Genomic DNA, 21,233 nt, shown 5'->3' on the forward strand with positions numbered 1-21,233 from the left:
ATTGATGAGTACCTTATATGCCATCCTAGTGCCTTCATCCAGCTGATGGAAGCAGAAGCAGACACCCACAGCTAAACACTGAGCTGAACTCTTGAATCCAGTTGCAGAGAGGGAGGAATGATGAGCAAAGGGGCCAAGATCAGACTGGAGAAATCCATACAAACAGCTGACCTGAACAAGGGGGAGCTCTTGGACCCTAGACTGATAGCTGGGAAACCAGCATAGGACTGATCCAGACCCCCTGAATGTGGGTGTCAGTGAGGAGGCCTCAGCAATCTATGGGGCCTCTGGTAGTAGATCAGTGTTTATCCCTAGCAAAAGAATGGATTTTGGGAGATCATTCCACTTAGATCTCCCTAGGCACACAGGGGAGGGCCTAGGCCTTGATCCAGTTGCTATGACAGACTTTGAGGATCCCCATGGAAGGCCTCACACTACCTGGGGAGTAGAAGGAGGATGGGATAGGAGGTTAGTAAGGGGCAGGGGAAGAGTAGGAGAGGGAACTGGGATTGACATGTAAAAACAAGCTTGTTGCTAATTTAAATTAAAAATGCTAAAACAAAAAAAGAAAGAAAGGAAAGAAATGACCCCCTAAAACTCCACTCAGCTCTCATCTCCAAAAACAAATGAGCAGTTTAATTTCATTAGTGCAGGACACTCGAATGATCATAGAAATGAACCTAGAAATATCATCCTTGCCCTCCTTCTCTTGGCATTTTCTGTGTAGTCAATCAGACATTTCTTTCCTAATTATTATTCAGATATTTCTCATTTGTTAAGAGGCAGAGAGAGACAATGTAAAAATATTTTTCAGAAGTTCAAGACCAGCTTGGGGTGAAATAGGGAGTTCTAGGCCAGCACAGGCTATATTAGGGACTTCTAGGCCAGCTTGGGCTACAGTAGGCTCTTCTAATCCAGTCTGTAGCAGTAGAGAGTTCTAGGCCAGGCTGATGAAAACTATCTCAGAACTTTGTCTTTTCTAATGATACTTTTGTACCTTCTCAGTGGCTCTTTAGATCGTACTTTCTTCCACCTTCTCATTGTTGCAGGATCACAACTTGATTTGCACAATTTTGCAGCAAACTTTCTAGTTTTCTTGTCCTTACACTTTCTGGCTCATTTCCCCAAATGTTCCCTGAGCCATAGATGCAGGAGTTGTACCCATTGGGGCTGAGCTCTCCCCAACAGTCTATTATTCTCCATACTGTATCCTGCTGTGGCTTCCTGAGACTTGCTTTGAAGCAAGGACCCTTTGATGAGGGGTGGTACCTGCACTTAAATGAGGGCCTAAGGATAATGTTCAGAATATAGGATGGAATTATGCTGGCCTTGTGTTTATTTGATTTAACCAGCTTTTCTCCATTCTGTATCTCCTAACAGGACAGAGGCCCTGAAATGATGTTACTGAGAGGTTTATCACACATTAGCATGCTTTTATAACTGTACTTATTCAGATTTTCATCACTGTAACAAGTAGTCAGAGTGAAATAACGGTTTGGTTTATTTAGGTCATTGGTTGCTGAGGTTTGTGTCCATAGTTATCTGGTTCCATTTCCTTAGTATTGGGGGAAGTAGGACATCATCCTGCCAGGAACATGAGGCAGAGGCCATTCAGGAAGCAGAAAGTTGGGGACAGAGAGATGGATCCAAGCACTGATATAATTCTCTAGAACATGTCCCTAAACCCTAGTACCCCATTTCTTAAAAACAAAAAGCTCCAACTTACACAGCACTAGCACTTCTGCCTCATGATCCAATCACTTCCTTAAAGCCCCACCTAAGAACAGTTTCTATCCAGGACAAAACAATCACTACATGAGACTTTGCCTGGACTCCTTGTATACAATATCAGTAATCCAATGGAAACTCAAATGTCTTCACATGTCTATTTCATTGAATCCCAAGTCTTCTTTTTAAAAACTCCATTAGTTAGGGTTAGATCCTGAGAAAAACAGAGAATAACTCACAATTTATGAATTCAAAATAGTTTCTTTGTTTGACAATGTCTGATATAATTTCTTAATCTGTATAGTACCAGGATTCTCATGAAGAACATAACTGATAGAATGAATGTATATTCAAATGGAGTCATTAAATTTGCTTATACAGTAATGTCTGGAAAGTCCAACACTGATTGTCTTCATACTAGAGAAGGGGAGAACCCATAAGTTTAGATGCTTCAGTAGTTCTATCATGGTATTGTAAGTCTGAAGGATACCTCAAGAGTTATAGGTCCTTTATTCCATATGGAAGACCAAAGAACCTGCCATTCTGACATTTGGTAAGGATGTAGCAGTAGCTCACGAACAATGGGAGGTAGATGAACTTGCAGACAGGGTACATAAAATCACTTGCAGGGCCTGACAGTTGTAACAAGTGCCTTTAATCCCAGTACTTAGGAAGCAGAGGCAAGTGGATCCCTGTAAGTTTGAGGCTAACTTGGTCTACAGAGCATCTTCCAGGACAGACTTCAAAGCTACAGAGAAACCCTGTATACTATTTTTGTTACAACACAAATCTGTGCTCACTAATAATTATGAAATATCAATCGAAACCATAATAAACTGTGAGTTAGCATGTCAAATTTTAAATCACAAGTTCAGGACTGTCTTCAAAATCTATTTCACTGAAGAATTATCTTCTATGGCCTTTTGGCACTGTGTGCAGCAATTCTCTTTTTTTCTTAGTTTTCTCTACCAATAGGACATTCTTGTTTCCATAAAAAACAAACATACTAGATGAGATAGCTGATTGGTAAGAAGAAGCATCATAATCATGAAGACTCAAGTTTGCACACCAGCATATTCTTAACAGCCAGGCACCAGCAGCACGTGCTTGTCTGTACAGCCAGCTGAATCTCTTTAGTGAGTTTTAAGTCAATGTCAATCTCTGTGTCAAAAAGCAGGATGGATAGTGACTTTGAAATGCTTCCTACAGTCAGTCCTTCATCTAAACTCCTCTCTCTCTGTCTCTCTCTCTCTCTATCACTCTCTGTCTCTGTCTCTGTTTCTCTCTCTCTCTCTCTCTCTCTCTCTCTCTCTCTCTCTCTCTCTCTCACACACACACACACACACACACACACACACACACAGAGAGAGAGAGAGATCCAAAAAACACACAAAGTCTCAAAACAAAACAAATACACAAAAGTGTAAAAAGTATAACATAGGACCAATGTATATGCCTCCAGAGCATTAGACTAGCAGTCTAGGATGAACTCTGGCCTACATACACACAGAGAAGTACATGTGCTATGAACATGCACACAATCCATAAAACCTGGGCATTCATGCTTACAACACAAACCCTATACTAAAATCTTTGGCAATGACAAGCCATGAACTGAAATGAGCATCCAATCTGTACTTAATAAGCCAGAATTTAATTTTGCTTTGCAACTTAAACTACTGTTCTGAAATAATCTTTTTTTGTACACTGTGAAGATTTGTCTTTTCCAACGCACCCTTTGATTGGTTTAATAAAAGACTCAATGGTCACTAGAAATTCACTAGGCATGAATTTCCAAGCAAAGAGAAATGAAGAGGGGATGAAGCTAGGTTGGGGAGAGATGCCAGAGGAGCCCAAGAAGAAGCAGGACAGGAAAAAGGAGATTTAAAAGTCACTAGCCTTGAGGCAGCAGATTAATAAAAATGGATTAAGTGTTGGAATGTGCCTCTTTTGGGTATATGCCTAAGAGTGGAATTGCTGGATCTTGTGGTAGAATGATCCCCATTTTCCTGAATAGCCATACAGATTTCCAAAGTGGCTGTATGAGTTGGCACTCCCACCAGCAGTGGAGGAGTGTTTCCCTTTCTCTACAACCTCTCCAGCATAAACTGCCATTGGTGTTTTGGATTTTAGTCACTCTGACAGGTATCAGATGGTATCTCAGAGTTGTTTTGGTTTGCATTTCTCTGATGGCTAAGATGTTGAACACTTTCTTGTGTGTCTTTCAGCCATTTTAGACTCCTCTATTGAGAATTGTCTAATTAGTTCTGTATCCCACTTTTTAATTGGATTATTTGTGTAGGGAGCCGTCCCTGCATTCTCCATTACAAGATGGCGCCTGCATCCGGCAGGCACCGAATGTAAACAAGATTATTGCGCAGGCGCTGGGTAATTTTCCATTCCTTGATCTCTGCCTATTCCGTGGCATCATATGGCCTGATGAGCTGCAGCCAATCATAGGGTGACACGTCCCAGGCGGCGGTTGCCAGCCTTTATTAGGGGACGGGATTCTTGGCTCGGGGTCTCCGCTCTGGGAAGCTTATGCTCTTTCACTCTCAAGACACATTAAAGCTTGTCTGCAGAAGGATCTGAGTGTCCCGTGTATGATTTCTTGCTGGCGAGAAATACAGAGCGCAATGGACATACATTATCCCCCTTTTTTTATTAATTAATGAAAAGGCTTTAAATTATTACAAGCAAATAGGTCACCCATATGTTGAGGGATAGAGGTAGAGGTTGTACCTTCCCAAAATCAAACATTAAGACTGTGTGTCCTCTGCCATTTTTCTGGGAAAGGGAGACTAGGGCAGGCAACCCTTATGCAGGACAACATGCCTCCCAGAGAAGCCTGTATAATAGGCAACTCTCTGTGCGATGCCTTGCTCGACATCCCTCATGGGCTGCTCAAGCCAGGCACTCTACCCTGTGCAATGAGCCTAGGCTCCGGGTGTGCAAGAGCTGTCTGGCCAGCGGCCTAGTGCTTAAGCATAGTTAGCCAAATATCAGTGGAAGTCCCTTGTTCCAAAGCTACAAGCGCTTGGGCGATAACCACCTTGTCTCTCTTAGTTTGAGCCCTGAGCCTACAGACCAGCCAGAGAAGCAACATCAATCCGCAGCAAACGGCTGCACCAAACAATCCCACCTCCACCCATTCCTTAAAATAGGAGACAGCTGAAGCAATCCATGATGACAGTCCCTCCGTCAAGGACAGGAGTTAATCTGGATAATAGCGGCTCTCAACTCCCGGGGAGAGGGTGGAGTTTCGACTTTTGAGGATCCAAAGGGGCTCTTCGGGTGAGTCTTTCCGGGATCCACAGGGGATTCTCTTCATCCTGTGGAAAAACTCATATCACTCCCCTGGATCTTATGAGAATAGGATCCGGGCCTCTCCAAAGACCAGTTAAGATATCTTTCCATTTTACCATTTCCTTTGGCCTTTCAGGTTCTGAGATGTGGCACTTGGCCGCAGTATGGCCCTGAGCATCAATGTTTAGAAAATTAAGGGTAAAGAGTGCCATGGATATTGTAACTCTTGGCACCGAGGGTAAGGATGCTCCCATTTCCTCCTTTTGTTTGATTAAATAAGACTTAAGTGTGCGATGGGCACGTTCCACAATGCCTTATAAGCCGGCCCATTATCTGTTTTTAAGAAGCACACAGGTGGCTAGGTAAAGTCTTATTTCTGTAATACAGCTGAACTTCCTTAAACAGTAGCTTAACTTCTTTCTGAGGCAGGGTTTTTCTGTGACTTTGGAGCCTGTCCTGGAATTTGATCTGCCGGACCAGGGTCTTATAAAGATCCATCTGCCTCTTACTCCCGAGTGTTGGGATTAAAGGCGTATGCCGCCAACGCCCTCAACTTAAAGGCGTGTGTCACCAACATAATAGATTAGCATCTTTTACAAAACAAGAACTTTACATTGTCAGGCTTTGCTTAAAAATAATTCTAAATTGAAGCTCTTTAAGTAAAAACATTAATAAAATCAAACATTTGAAAACTGGTTTTAAAAAGAAATTTAAATTCCCTTAAGGTCTTTCTGTAATATATAGAAGCATTAACATTTTAAATCTTAACTGAAAAACTTGTTTCTAAGATGGTACTTCTAATTTCCATGCGGTCACCTTTAGTTAAGATGGCGGTCTAAGTATCCTTTTTTTAACTTTAGCAAAATGGCTACCGTCAGTCATGTGACCAGCTACAAAATGGCCATACCAGGAAATGGAACATTTTAAAACAAGCATACATAAATTACTTGAGCAAATAACATGCGCGGCCTTTTCCCCTGTCAAAGACTGGGAAAGCCATCTGCAATTTTCTCCGCTCCTCTAATGGTAAAAAGGAGTCGGTACCAAATAGTGGGGGTGCTGATGGAAGCACACCCGCTGGCATTTTTGGCAGCCGATATCTATCGGGGTGGTATCGTGCTGCTTCTTTCTCTAGCTCTGCTTCCTTGCTAGAGTCTAAAATCTCAGAGTCTGAGCTGCTCAGCTCCAAGGCTTCCAGTTTCGTTGTAGGGCAGAGGCTAGGTTTTGAGTCCTCATCTCTCCTAAATTTACCGGGGTGTGACCGGCCATTCCCTATTCTCTCTCCCTCCTTCTCTGTCTCTCCCTCATCCAGCTGAGCTGTTTCTTCCAAAACCCCATCTCTTGAGCTTTTAGAGTCATTAGAGCTATCAAGATTTAAAGCTTTAAACTTATTTACAGAATCATCTAACAAACTATTCACTCCCTTGTCACTAGACATCCCGGGAGGTCCTTTTTTCTTATTTATTGCTGTTTCTCTTAACAAATTATTCACTCCCTTGTCACTAGACATCCCGGGAGGTCCTTTTTTCTTATATTTTATTGTTAGGCGCGCCCCATCTCTCACCATATTCGGTTTCTGATATGTAATTCTGGACTTCTTTAAGATTGCTACAACAGTGAGAAAAGTCAAAATAGCTCCTAGTAAAAGCATAGAAGCCTCTATATTAACCTCCCACAATAGCAACATTCCCAAGCCAAAGTCCAGAAAAAACATACCTCTCCGAATTTACCACCCTGCAGTTCTGAATTCGCCTCGTTAGAGGGGTCTCCGCGGTGCTGGAGATGTTCACATGTTCCTGGGTTTCGGCACCATATGTCCCGCGCGCTCTGTATTTCTCGCCAGCAAGAAATCATACACGGGACACTCGGATCCTTCTGCAGACAAGCTTTAATGCGTCTTGAGAGTGAAAGAGCATAAGCTTCCCAGAGCGGAGACCCCGAGCCAAGAATCCCGTCCCCTAATAAAGGCTGGCAACCGCCGCCTGGGACGTGTCACCCTATGATTGGCTGCAGCTCATCAGGCCATATGACGCCACGGAATAGGCAGAGATCAAGGAATGGAAAATTACCCAGCGCCTGCGCAATAATCTTGTTTACATTCGGTGCCTGCCGGATGCAGGCGCCATCTTGTAATGGAGAATGCAGGGACGGCTCCCTACATATTTGGTATTTTGGGGACTAGCTTCTTGAGTTCTTTGTAAATTTTGGAGACCAGCCCTCTGTTAGATGTGGGGTTGCTGAATATCTTTTCCCAATCTGTGGACTGTTGTTTGTCTTGGTGACTGTGTCCTTTGCCTTACAGAAGCTTCCCAGTTTCAGGAGGTCCCATTTATTAATTGTGGATCTCAGTGTCTGTGCTACTGGTATTATGTTCAGGAAGCGGTCTCCTGTACCAATTAATTCAATGGTATTTCCCACTTTATCTTCTGATAGGTTCAGTGTGGCTGGGTTTTTGTTGAGGTCTTTGATCATTTGGACTTAAGATTTGTGCATGGAGATAGACATGGATCTATCTTCAGTCTTCTACATGCCAGCATCCAATTATGCCAGCACCATTTGTTGAAGATGCTTTCTTTACTCCATTGTATAGCTTTGGCTTCTTTGTCAAAAATCAGGCATTCATAGGTGTGAGGGTTAATATCAGGGTTTTTAACTCGATTCCATTGGTCTACCTGTCTATTTTTGTGCCAATACCAAGATGTTTTCAAGACTGTAGCTCTATAATAGAGCTTGAAATCAGGCATGGTTATGCCTCTGAAAGTTCTTTTATTGTACAGGGTTGTTTTGGCTATCCTGGGTCTTTTGTTTTTCCATACAAAGTTGAGAGTTGGTTTTTCAAGGTCTGTGAAATATTGTGCTGGGATTTTGATGGGGATTGCATTGAATCTGTAAATTGCTTTTGGCAAGATTTTATTTGTAATAGCCAGAACCTGGAAACAATCTAGATGCCCCTTAACGGAAGAATGGATAGAGAAAATGTGGTACATTTACACAATGGAGTACTACTCAGTGGGGAAAAAAAAAGAAAAAAAAACAATGGAATCTTGAAATTCGCAGATAAATGGATGGAACTAGGAGAAACCATTCTGAGCGAGGTAACCCAGTCACAAAAAGAAAGGCATTGTATGTACTCACTCATATGTGGATTTTAGACATAGAATAAAGGATTGCCAGCCTTCAGCCCAGATTCCCGCAGAGGCTGGTAAACAAGGAGGACCCTAGGAGAGACGTACATGGTCCCCTGGAGAAGGAGAATGGGACAAGATCTCCTGAGAAAATTGGGAGCATGGTGGGAGAGGGAACTAGGAAAATGAGAAGTTGAGAAGAGGAGGGGTGAGGAAGACATGATAGGGCAAGGAGGTTGAATTGGGGGAAGAACAGAAGAGAGCAAGGTAAGAGATAATATAATAGAGGGAGACGTTATAAGTTCAAAGAGAAATCCGGCACTAGGTAAATGTCTGGAGAGCTACAACTAACAATCTAAGCAACAGAGGAGAGGCTACCTTAAATGCCCTCTCCTGATAATGAGATTGATGACTAATTCATATGCTATCGTATAGCCTTCATCCAGCAGCTGGTGGAAGTAGAAGCAGACACCCAGAGCTAAACCTTGAACTGAACTGAAATCCAGATGCAGAGAAGGAGGACTGATGAGCAAAGGGTAGATCAGTAATTATCCTCAGCATAAGAATGGACTTTAGGAGCCCATCCCACATGGAGGGATACTCCCTGAGCCTAGACACAAGGGGGTTGGCCTAGGCCCTATCCCAAGGAATGTGACAGACATTGAAGATCCCTTATGGAAGGCCTCACCCTCCCTGGGGAGCAGAAAGGGGTTGGGATAGGTAGGGCGTTAGTTGGGGGGGGCAGGGGAAGAGTGGAGGGAGGGGGACCTGGGATTGACATGTAAAATAATTTTCTTTCTAATAAAAAAGGGAAATGAATTAATTTAAGTTATAAGAGCTAGTTAGAAACAAGCATGAGCTAAGACCAAGCATTCACAATTAATACTAAGTCTCTGTGTCATGATTTGGGGTGGGATGCTGGCAGTCCAAGAAAGCCTGCTACCAATCACCATGACAGAAATTCAATAATAAAAACTAAAAACAGAAACAGATAACAGCAATTTTAGATCAGGTTTCTACCTGTTGTTGGGGAAAGTTGTAAAATGATGACATTTAGAAACAAGGAAAGGTGGAAAGAGTGTATGAGAAACATTCCTCTGCAGGAACAAGAATAATCAAACTTAACAGAAAATACAAACACACTCTTCATGTAACTTGTACTAAATCTAATAAATTTTAGCCCATACCATATAATTTTCTTCTAACTTATTTGTTCATAGTTTTACTATATATAGGTCTGTCTTTCTTTTCCATGTTTCTTTTAATCATTATGCTCTGATAGATAAACTCTGAAAGAATAAATATCAGTAAAGCATGAAAAGCAGACAATGTGAGGACATAGAAGACAGGGATTTCTGCTCCTTATTTGTTTTCTCACAGGAAATGGTGACTCTAGGTGAAACCCTGGTATATGAGAAGATAACTTGCTTGCAACTTTGCCTGTGGAGGCTGCTTTTCCTTTCTGTGTGGCTAAAAGCTGGATATGCTCAATGCAACATCTTCCCCACAGAAGTGATTATATATGCTTAAAAGTCATTACCATGAATAGAGACAGAACTTTACAGGAAGGCTGTCTTATACCCCCTACCTTGGAGGCCAGAGACACATTTTTACCATGAAACCCAAAATATACTTGATACCCATATACTTCTCATTGTTTACCTACACTGACCAGTTATGTCCCTGAGGACCAACCTTAGTACAAAATGACTTCGATTAGCTATCAGCATAACTGTATGACAGAAACACAGAATCCATGGTTACTCTAACCTCCTGTTTGGGAACTTTTCAAGGCATACTAAATATAAATGGAATTATGACATCATGCCCAAGAGCCCTTCTTCCACACTTCCAAAGTGAGGTAAACAGTTATGAGAACCAGTGGGTACATAAAATGATTGTTGAATATTTTGTGATGTTAGGTATTAAACAATGTGTTTATATGTGAAGTATTGCAACCTATCAGAATCAAGTATTTACAATTCTCAATGGAATGAGTGACTATTATGTTCAAATAGGTGATTTTACTGATAGATTTTCAAGCATTTACAATTATCAATGAAATGAGTGGCTATCAATGAAATAGGTGATTTTACTGATGTGTTTTCAGGTGGACCTGAGACCTGGACTGAAAAAAATCTAGCATAAATAAAAGGAAGTATGTATTAAGTCTTAAAAGATTTTTGCAGTTTCAATAAAAAAAAAAAAACTGAAGCATCATAGGCATGATGTCATATACCTGTGAGCAAGGCAAGGCTGTCCTGGTTAACTACTGTTTGTGTTCAAACAGTTTGTGTTCAAAATCAAAGTTGTGGCGTCAAAATTATGAGCTGGGTCATAATTTGTGTATAGGCAATAACTATTTTAAATGTGGAAGAAAAACTGCATAATGGCCCCACGGGGTGGGGGTGGAGGTGGGGGTGGGGAATTTATCCAATAGTGATCCAATGGTGATGTCCAATAGATTCAGCAGCTGGAGTGATGCTTGGTTTTGTAACAACGTTTTCAGAAGATGGGTTTGAAAGCCATAACACTTGAAGAAAGACTAGTGACAGTGAAGCAGTGTTGTAATAGTGTCAGTTTTTATGTCAATACCATGCTGTTTTCATTAATAAAACTCTGTAGCACAATTTGAGAGCTGGGATGCTGATACTGCTTGAAGTTTTTGGTTTGTTTATTTTTTTTATTATTATTATTATTGTTGTTGTTGTTGTTGTTGTTGTTGTTGTTGTTGTTATACTGTGTGGTTTTAGCTATCCTGAATTCTTTTGTGTTTCCATATGGAACTGAAGCTTGTCTTTTTAAGTCATGTAAAGAATTGTGTTGGAATTTTGATAGGGATTATGTTGAATCTGTAGAATGCTTTAGGTAGGATGTCCATATTTACTATATTGATGCTACTGCTCCAAGAGCATTGGAGATCTTTCTGTGCTCTGGCATCTTCTTCAATTTCTTTCTTCAATGTCTTACAGTTTTTAATCATACAAATCTCTCACTTGCTTTATTATAGTAAGACCAAGCCTTTTTTTCCCCTTTGCTCCCTCCTCTGCCCCACACAGCCATTGTGAAAAGCTATTACATCCCTGCTTTCTTTCCTAGTCCATTTGTCGCCTATCTTTAGGAAAACTATTGAGGTTTGCATATTAATTTTGTTCCTACTACTTTGCTGAAAGTGTTGTCAGCCATAGGTATTTTCTGGTATAATTTTTAGAGTCACATGACTTTTTTCTATGATTTTGCTGAAAATATTTTGTGTGCTTTTGACCTAGGTTTCCTCTACTTTTCTATTCGTATTGTTCATAGATTTGTTCTGTGTCCCAAACTTCCTGAATATTTTGTACCTCATATATTTTTTTTAATTTATCATTGTCTTTGACTAAAGTATCCATTTCTTCTATAGTGTCTTCAATGCCTATAATCCTCTATTCCATCTCTTGCTTTCTGTTAGTGAGGCTTACCTTTGAGATTTCTGTTTGAATTCCCCAATTTTTCATTTCCATTTTCCCCTCAGTTTTAGGGACTTTGTTATCCATTCTATTTCCATTTTCATATCTTGAACTGTTTCTCTCATTTCATTGCACTGATTGTTTGTATTTCATAGATTTCATTAATAAATTCATTCATATATTCTTTAAGCCCCTTAAACATGTTTATAACATGTTGCTAGGCTCTGGTGAAAAAAATTGTCCTGAATGTTATTGTGTTTTTATGCTGTCATCTAGGCATCTGGGTTTGGGGTGATTTTATTTCAGTAGTGGATATCTGATCCTGTCTTTGTTGGATGGGTGTTGTGTTCTTTGCTTTCTATGGCCTTCTCTGTATCTTAGGAGAGTGTGGTGGCTGTGGTTGCTTAGTAGAGAATGCTTCTGAGTCCCAACCATGTGTGGCTACTGTGGGTACTGAGGAGAAAGTGTTCATAGGTATTGGAATCTGACAGTAAGAAATGAGGATGCACTAGAAGTGAAGGTTCCCAAAAGGAAGGAAAACTGGCCTGCCAGGAGGATCTGTAGAGCCCCTGTGGAAAGGAGGACAAGTAAAAAGACTGGCCCTGGTAGCTGGTCTGCTCCAGAAGGAAAGAAGAGACTAGGTAACTGGAGATGGAGAATACAAAGGAGAATGAGTATCAACTACCTGATTTCCAAACCATGTATCCAGACAGTGTGTTTCTAAGTAAAATAGCTCTAACAAGAATAAAAGATAGGGGAACCCCTCATGGTCCTGCTGTCACACCATCAACTCTCCACCCATTCCCACCAACAAGTAGACTGTAAACTGAAACCAATCAGAAGACTTTCGGCTCCAGGTACAGCGAGAGAAGACGATCCGTAGTCAGTAAAGTTAGGTTATCTTTATTCAGATAAACACCACCAAATGCAAGCCAGAGCGTGCCAGGGACAGCAAGACAGTCAGGCCAGCGAAAAGGGGCACCCATGTGTCCTGCAGCCCTTAAAAACCTATTACGCGTCATCCTGACCTCACCTTGACCACGCCCTGACAGGCGTGGTCAAGCACACCTGTAGCCAGCCCTTAGGAGGCATGGTTGTGGAGTCTCCCTACAATTACTCATTAAAAGAAATTCAAAGAATCATACTATAATTCTAAACGTAGGCTCAATATACAAATAATTTCATAAAAGAAACACAATTAGATTTTTAATGATAGATTGCCTGTAACACAGTGATATTTGGCAAATTCATTTCCTCACAATAGACAGAGATTACCTAGAGAGAAAGTCGGTAGTTAAAGTGGGACCTGATTCAAAAGGAATTTATAGACAAGTACAGAACATTCCAACCCAAACATTAAAGAATTATTGTTCCTCTCATCAGTTGAGGACTATAAATTCTGCCTGAGAGCTCTCTGTAACAATGATAAGAGTCTAGACATCCTGACCAGAGGTGGATGGTAAGGTTTCAGAGTATTGGTGGATGTGGTTAACAGAATAAGTGGGCCTCTTTATCAGAGAGGATGTGCTCAAATGTGGCACAGAAAGGCAAGCATGAGACACATTCCTCAGGCAAGTAGTTGGCTCTCATTTGGCTTTTTAATGATATCCCTTCTGACTGGAGTGAAATAGAATGAAAAAAGTTTTAATTTTCATTTCCCTGGTGGCTAATGGTTTTTGAATACTTTTTAAAATTTAGTAGATATGTAAATTTCTTACTTTGAAGGTTTTCTATTCAGATCCATGCCTTCTAATTTTGTTTTATTAAAAGGTACTTTTAAATTATTAGTTGATAGTTTCAAACATTATAAAATGGATCTTTTTCATTTTATTGAAAATAGATTCTGTTCTCACAAAATATATCCTGATTATGGTTTCCCCTCCCTCTACAACTCCAAGTTCTTCCCTGTGTCCATTCCCACTCAAACCCTCTCCCTTTTTGTCCCTTATTAGAAATGAATAGGCTTCTAAATGATAATAATAAAATAAAACCAAAAAAATTTAATACGATGAAACTATCACATCAGAGTTGAATAAGATAAACATATAGAGGAAAATATGGGCTCAAGAGAAGGCACAATAATCTTTTGCACAAATCATATCTACCCTGTCTTTGCTGGGTCCACTCCCACAGAACCTTCATGGCCTCTTCATTTTTTTTAAATCCAGTAGTAGTGATAACAATATGTGTGATGTGTGGGTGGGTAATGAGAAAGGTTGTCCATACTCCACAAAGCATATGTGGAGGCCAGAGTACAGCTTGCAAGACTTTATTCTACCATCCTACGTATCATCCATTATTATTATGATATTATTATTATTATTATATTATTATTCTATCATCCACTGTAGCAGAAATTACATTTACGTGATAGTTCATGAAACCTAGAAACCTAGAGCATATCGCACAACTGGCATGTGCTCATAGGTCAGGAGAAGGTCCTTGGTCTGAGCCACTTCGAGGCAGCCTAGTCTTTCTCTACTCCTTCCAGGAAGTCTAGCTGGTCTCTAGCTCCCCCAGGTAGATCAGCTGTTTTGAGACTATCAGCAGTTCATATTACTTACATATGCTCCTAAAGAAGGATCCTAGTGAACTTGGTTAGTGTAAGTGACTTCCTGAAACAAGTGAACAGTTTACTTCCTGAGCTTAACAAACTGTACCAGCAGCTGGCATGTTTCATTAACCCATAGGAATTCCTTTTCAATGTTCTATGGTTGAACAAGCCCCTGTCTTAGAACATTCTGTTGGTTTCCATTCCTTTTAGTACCCTTCATCTTTAAGATCATACCCCTACTGATACCAGAAGAAACTACCACACAATAACCCCTCTCTCACCTATGCCAGAATGCTAGGTGACTTGAATCTAGTGCTGGTATTGTTTACATAACTTCCACTGTCGTGAGCTCATGATTTCAACAGCTACATTCTCTCAGAAGAGAGTGTACCCTCTGCATCTTAAGTTATTTACAACCTCTTTCTGCGATGCTACCCTGAGCCATTTTTGGGATAAGCACACTGAAGTCATTTATTCTAAGCAGTTTGGTCACTAATTACTTTCTGAATTAATCAATGCCCATTGTAAAATGAGATTTCTCTGAAAAAGATGCAGAGCATTACTACTCTATGGATATAAACATTTTGAAAACAAATTGACAACATGATAAGTTAAGAAAACAACACTAATAATTTCCCTCCTGGAGACTGTGAACGGCTCAGCATGGACCTTGGGAAAGATTTACAGTAAAAGACATCAGTTCCCTGTTCTGGATCTAGACTCAAATCCAATTAGAAAAGACTTATTCATTCCTCCACATGATACTCTTTCATCTGTGGCAACATGTTGCCTGGAAAGTCAGAACTGTAGCATATTGTGTCCATAGCGGGATCAGATCTTTTGTGTCTTTTATCACCCAGGAACACACATACCACATTCTAGCACACTGAACTCTACACATCAGGGAGGAAGCATATAGTTCCGTTCCAGATAAACTTGATTATGTTCTGCAACCAAACTTTGTGGTATTTTCTTTTTTATGGAGAATACTATATGGTATTGGAGATATGGCTTTTATTTGTGGGAAAATTTTGGTTACTGCTTCAATACTATTCCTTGTTACAGATCACATAGTTTGTTTTATCTTGGTTTAATTTTGGTGCTCATATATGTCCAAAATCTCATCTGTTCTTTTCTGTTATTCATTTTAATTAGGATATATTGGGTGTGATAATTGAGGACTTCATGACTTTCACTGATAATGTGCTTTAAGGGCTTCCTTTTCACCTATAAATTTATTAATGTGTATCTTCTCTGTCCTTTTGGTTACTGCCCCCAAGGGTTTTATTTAGATTGTCTATCCTTTCTAAGAACAAAGCCTCATTTTTTTATTTTTGTTATTTCCATTTTATTCATTTCTGTTTAATCTTAATGATTTCTTCCCATCTCTGAATTTGGACTTTGGAATCTTTTCAAGCACTTAAGGTGTATTTTTATGTATTTCATATCTGGGTGTTTTCTTAATACATGCAGTTACAGCTCTAAACTTTTCTTTCAGGACAGCTTTCATTAAATAGCATTGATTTTGGAATATTGTTTTAAGCTATTTCTTTCTTGCTTCCAATGACTCTATTCACTGTTCAATAAAGATCTTCTAGATGAGTGTGGATTCTCAGTTTACTGTTTTCATGTGGATATCTTCACTAATGTAGTAAGTTCATTTACACACTTGCTTCTTGCATGAAAAGCATTTGCTTACTTTATCTTCTTTATTTTCTTGCATGAAGTTTCTCTACTGGAGATTCTGATCTGCATTCTTACCCAGGCACTGGGGATAATTTTTGATTGAAGGGTTTGCTTTGTTGATGCTTAGTTTCTTGAGCTTTGCATAACCTTAACAGTAATCCTCTGTCAAATATATAATTCACAAAATACTTCTCCTACTCTATAGGAATTTGATTGATACTTTATTATATAAAAGCTTTTGAGTTTTATGGAGCTGTATATGTCCACTACTAGCCTTATTTTCTAAGTAATTAATCTAATTTACAAAGTTCTTAATGATGCCTGTGTCTTAAAGGTTACACCCTGCATTTTCTTCTATTAGTAGTAGAGTTTTAGACATTCCAGGAAAACTTTGGCCTATTTACAGTATTGTACTTTGGGTTTTATTTAAATGCATCATGAGACATAAGGATGTTTTTTCAAGTCATATATAAATATATCTGTTGTTGTCAATACCATTTGTTAAGCATTCTGACTTTTCTTCAATGGTGAGTCAGGTATCTGTTTCACAATAAATTGGCTAGTTGTAGGAACACAATTTTGAGTCTCCTGTGCTATTAGTATATATTTCTGTTTTTCTCTTAGCAACAAGGTATTTTTGTTACTCTGGCTCTGTGATATAGTTTTAACTTAAGGAATGGTAAGGGTTAGTATTTAGGCATTTGTACTGGCATAATGGAGTTCTGACAAGATACACCCTCAGTTGCTGCCACTAAGAAAAGCACCTATGCCTATGCACTATGTTCCCTTTTAAAAGGGCCCTGCCAACCTCTCTCTCCTCCACTGTCTTTCTCTTCCTTTCTTTCTGCATCTCCCTGTCTCTGTCTCTCTCTCTGTCTCTCTCTCTCTGTTTCCTGTTTCTCTCTCGCGCACATGTGTGCATGAGCGCGTGCGCACACACACACACACACACACACACACACACACACACACACACACACACACATGCACACACATGCACACACACATGCACATATACACCAAACCAAAGAAATCCCTGGAGTCTATTTGGTGTTGTTCAGCAATGCCTGAGCATTTGCCCTTTCTGGACAATTGCTGATATACACAGTGTCATTCTATTGAAGGATACTGATTTCCTCTCTCCCAGAAGCTATAAATTACAAATAGCTTCTTGGGTAGGGGTAGGACTTTGTGCTCATTTCCCATTATTCCTAATGAGATTTGCTTTCTTGGAAGTAGTGCAGACATGTCATCATCACCAGTGATTTCTCTGTAAGTTCTTGTGTACACTAGCCCAGTGTCTATAAACTGCTGATTCCTTGGAGTCATCCTCCTTGGCTAGCTCTGCCTTCTCTTCCATATAGTTACCTGAATGTTGGGGGTAGGGGAATAATACAGACATCCCATCTAAGGCTGTGTGCTCTACAGTGTCATTCTCTCTGCATGAGGTCCAATCATGGGTCTCTCTCTTAATTTCCACCTCCTACAAGAAAAAGCTTCTCTGATGAGGGTTCAATCACATGTAGCAATCTACAGCATAGTAGAGTATCATTAGGAGTCACTTTATTGCTATGTTCTTTAAGCATAATGTTTGTAATGGGATCTCCCCTATGGACTTACAAACAATCTAATCACAGAATGTAACCACTCTAGCAGTGTCAGAGTTTTATAGCATTTATATGGAGTTACCAAATAATGAGGGATTCTCATGAAGTGGGCCTTAAAAGGCAAAAAAAAAAATTTGGAGGCTTACACCTACAACACTTGTGCCTCTATTGCACTAGACGACATATGGTGCCAGGATATTGCTATTGGAGTTTACAAAGTCCATAGTTGGTGAGATTGGTGACTTCAAGAAATATGAACACTAGTCAAAAGGAGGAAAGAGTCTATTTAGATACTAGTTCCATTTCTCCTTATCTGATGACATAAGTATTTTTTTACTTTCAGCAATAGGTTTTTACTGCTAGGTTATGAAGGATAACCAATAACACTGGCAATAGTCTATAACATTTGGGTTTTCTCTGGAACCCAATTAAATGACAAAATTCAAAAAGATGTAATCAATTATTGGTGCTGGGAAGGTACTTGGTACAAAATGTCTATTTGGGGCATTGTGTCTCTCATTATATGGTAAGTCTATATAAACTCTATATAAATTTTAAGAACCTTTGTAGTAGATTTCCACGTGGATTTTCAAAAGGCCATTAGTGTTAGTTATCCCTCCTCATATCCTCCCATCTCTCACCCCTCTCCCAATTCATCTTATTTTGATTTCTTCCTTATCCAATTATAGCATTATATTCTTTTCCCCCTCCTTGGAGGGACTCTTCTTTCTCCTCTCTAGCCCTTTACTGGCTACCTAATTTATGTGAATAGTACAAATGAAACAAACATTGTTAAGGCATAAAGGGCACCACCCACGAAGAAGAGAAAGTATGCAATGTTTATTTTTCTGGGTCTGGGTTGCTTCAATCAAGATGATTGTTACTAGCTCCAACTTCTTTAATGCAAATTCTATAATTTCATTTTCCTTAACTGCTGGATGATATTGTATAATCTAGGCTGTTTCTATTTCCTGACTATTACAAATAGAGTGTCAGTGACCATGGATGAGCAGGTATTTCTGTAAAAAATTATGTCAACTGCTTTGGGCGGATGCTCCAGTGTGGTGGGATACTATTCAGTTGTTAAAAAATAAAATTTACAAATAAATGTATTGAGATGAAAATAATCATCTTGAGGAAGGTAAGCCAGACCAAGAAAGACAAGTATTACACATTTTTTCTTAAATATGGATGTATCATTTTATGGTTTAGATACATGTGTTAGAACAAAAACAGAAGTTCAGTGTCTAGTAAGGGACCAGGGGGACAAAAGAAGATCTGCTTCAGAAGGTTTCTTTAGAATGTATAATTATAACAAAGTATTGGAGACATTAGAACAGAAATATTAAAGGGTGTGGATGATGGGAAGACTGAATAAAGGCAGAAATAACTAGTGACTAATAACTGGCAATATGGCTGTAAATAAATTATATGAACACCTGCTACTGTAAAAGCATTCCAAAATATATACATATATGAAAGGAATTTAAATGCAGTTACCTTATAATGAGAAAAATTCAGCAGCTAAAATTATCAAATAAAAATTCCAGTCCCCAGAATGGATTACATCTTTTTGAGTTGTTCGAAAGAGTGTTCCACAGAACCCTGAGCAATACAGGATGTTGTCCATTTGATTGGTAACCAACTACAGCTAATGGTAAGACTATTGATTATGATACCACACTTATGGTATTTAACATAGAGAAATGTAGATGATAGTCAACTGGAAGCTTCATTCACACTGGCAAGTTTCATGTATACCTTAATGGTGCAATATATAGTACTAGAGTAGACAAGTAACTCTCAGTCTAACCCAGCTCTAATGTGACTATACAAAGCTATAGGAATGATCTACCTACAAAATGTGTTCACTAGTTAAGAGTAGAAAGTGTGTCTGGGCTTTGGCCCGACTCCCTGAGTCCAAAAACACCTCACTCTTGATTCCCCCTCTGTGTTGATCTCTGCTGAGCCCTGACCTCTGCTGAGAGAGGAGAATACCAGCAAAGGCAAGACAATCCGGAGATGCAGACACTGAAGTCTTGGCCCACATACACCACCAGATGACAAGAGGAGATAGAGAGACCCCACCTGCACCCACTGGAAGAAGACATGTGAAGAAGACAGAATAAGAACACACTCAACAACAGAAAGACCAAATTGACACCACCAGAATCTAGGGAAGCCACACTAGCAAGATCTGAAAAGCACAAGACAGAAGAAGAAGAGCCGGACCTTAAAAACTACTTTATGAAGATGATGGAGTCCCTTAAAGAGGAAAGGAGAAAATCTATTAAAGAAATAGAAGAAAAAACAAACAAAAAACTCAATAAATAAATAATTCTCTGAAAGAATCTAAAGAAAGCCAAGAAAAAACAACAAGACAAGTAAAGGAGACAATCAAAACAGTTCAAGGCATAAAGGCTGAAATAGAAACACATAATGAAGGGATGCTTGAAATAGAAAGTCTGGATAAACAATCAGGAACTAAGGATGTAAGTATAACCAAGAGATGGAAGAGAGAATCTCAGTTGTTGAAAACTGGCTAGAGGATATACAGTCATCGACCAAAGAAAATCTCAAGTCCAACAAATCCCTAACACAAAATATCCAGTAAATATGGGACACTGCGAAAAGGCCAAACCTAAGAATAATAGGTATAGAAGAAAGTGAAGAAATACAACTCAAAGGTACAAAAAACATATTCAACAAAATCACAGAAGAAAACTTCCCCAACTTACAGAAGGATATGCCTATGAAACTAAAAGAAGTTTAGGGACCAAATAGACTGGACAAAAAAAAAATCCACTCACCACATAATAATCAAAACACCAAATCTACAGAATAAAGAGAAAATATTAAGAGCAGCAAAGGAAAAAGGAAAAGCAATATATAAAGGCAGACCTATCAGAATTACACCCAATTCCTCAATGGAAACTTTGAAAGCCAGAAGGTCCTGGATAGATGTCCTACAAACACTAAGGGAACATGGATGCCAACCCAGGCAACTGTACCCAGCAAAGCTTTCCATCACTATAGATGGAGAAAACAAGATATTCCATGACAAAACCAGATTTAAACAATACATATCCACCAATCCAGCCCTACAGAAAGTTCTGGAAGGAAAACTCAAACCCAACGAAGATAACTACACTCACAAAAAAATGGGCAATAGATAATCCAACTTTACCAAACAGGAAAAGAAACAGGAGGGAGAAATCCATACACAATGACACCACCAACAATAAATCCAAAACAAACAAGAACCAACAATCAATGGACGTTAATATCCCTCAATGTCAATTATCTTGACCTGCCTGTAAAAAGATACAGGCTAACAGATTGGATATGAAGACAGAATCCATCCTTCTGCTGTATACAAAAAACATAACTCAACCTCAAAGACAGGTGTTACCTCAGAGTAAAGGGTTGGGAAAAGATTTTCCAATCAAATGGACCCAAGAAACAGGCTGGTGTAGCAATCTTAATATCTAACAAATTAGACGTCAAACTAAAATCAATCAAAAGAGATGAAGAAGGGCATTTCATACTCATTGCAGGAAAAGTCCATCAAGATGAAGTCTCAATCCTGAACATCTATGCCCCAAATACAAAGGCACCCACATTTGTAAAAGAAACATTACTAAAGCTCAAACCACACATAAATCCCCACACACATTTATAGTAGGAGAATCCAACACCCCGCTTTTAACACTAGACAGGACCACCAGACAGAAACTTAGAAAAGAAACAAAGGATGTAACAGAAGTTATGATCCAATTGG

The 21,233-nt window shown here is 39.4% G+C and overlaps 1 pseudogene; it reads left to right on the plus strand.

Annotated features, from left to right (window-relative positions):
• The first annotated feature begins 9,542 nt into the window (after positions 1-9,542).
• LOC100753247 overlaps positions 9,543-21,233 on the plus strand; it is a 32,566-nt pseudogene continuing 20,875 nt past the window's right edge.

The sequence above is a fragment of the Cricetulus griseus genome (assembly GCF_003668045.3).
Source record: "Cricetulus griseus strain 17A/GY chromosome 1 unlocalized genomic scaffold, alternate assembly CriGri-PICRH-1.0 chr1_1, whole genome shotgun sequence".
Classification (NCBI taxonomy): domain Eukaryota; kingdom Metazoa; phylum Chordata; class Mammalia; order Rodentia; family Cricetidae; genus Cricetulus; species Cricetulus griseus.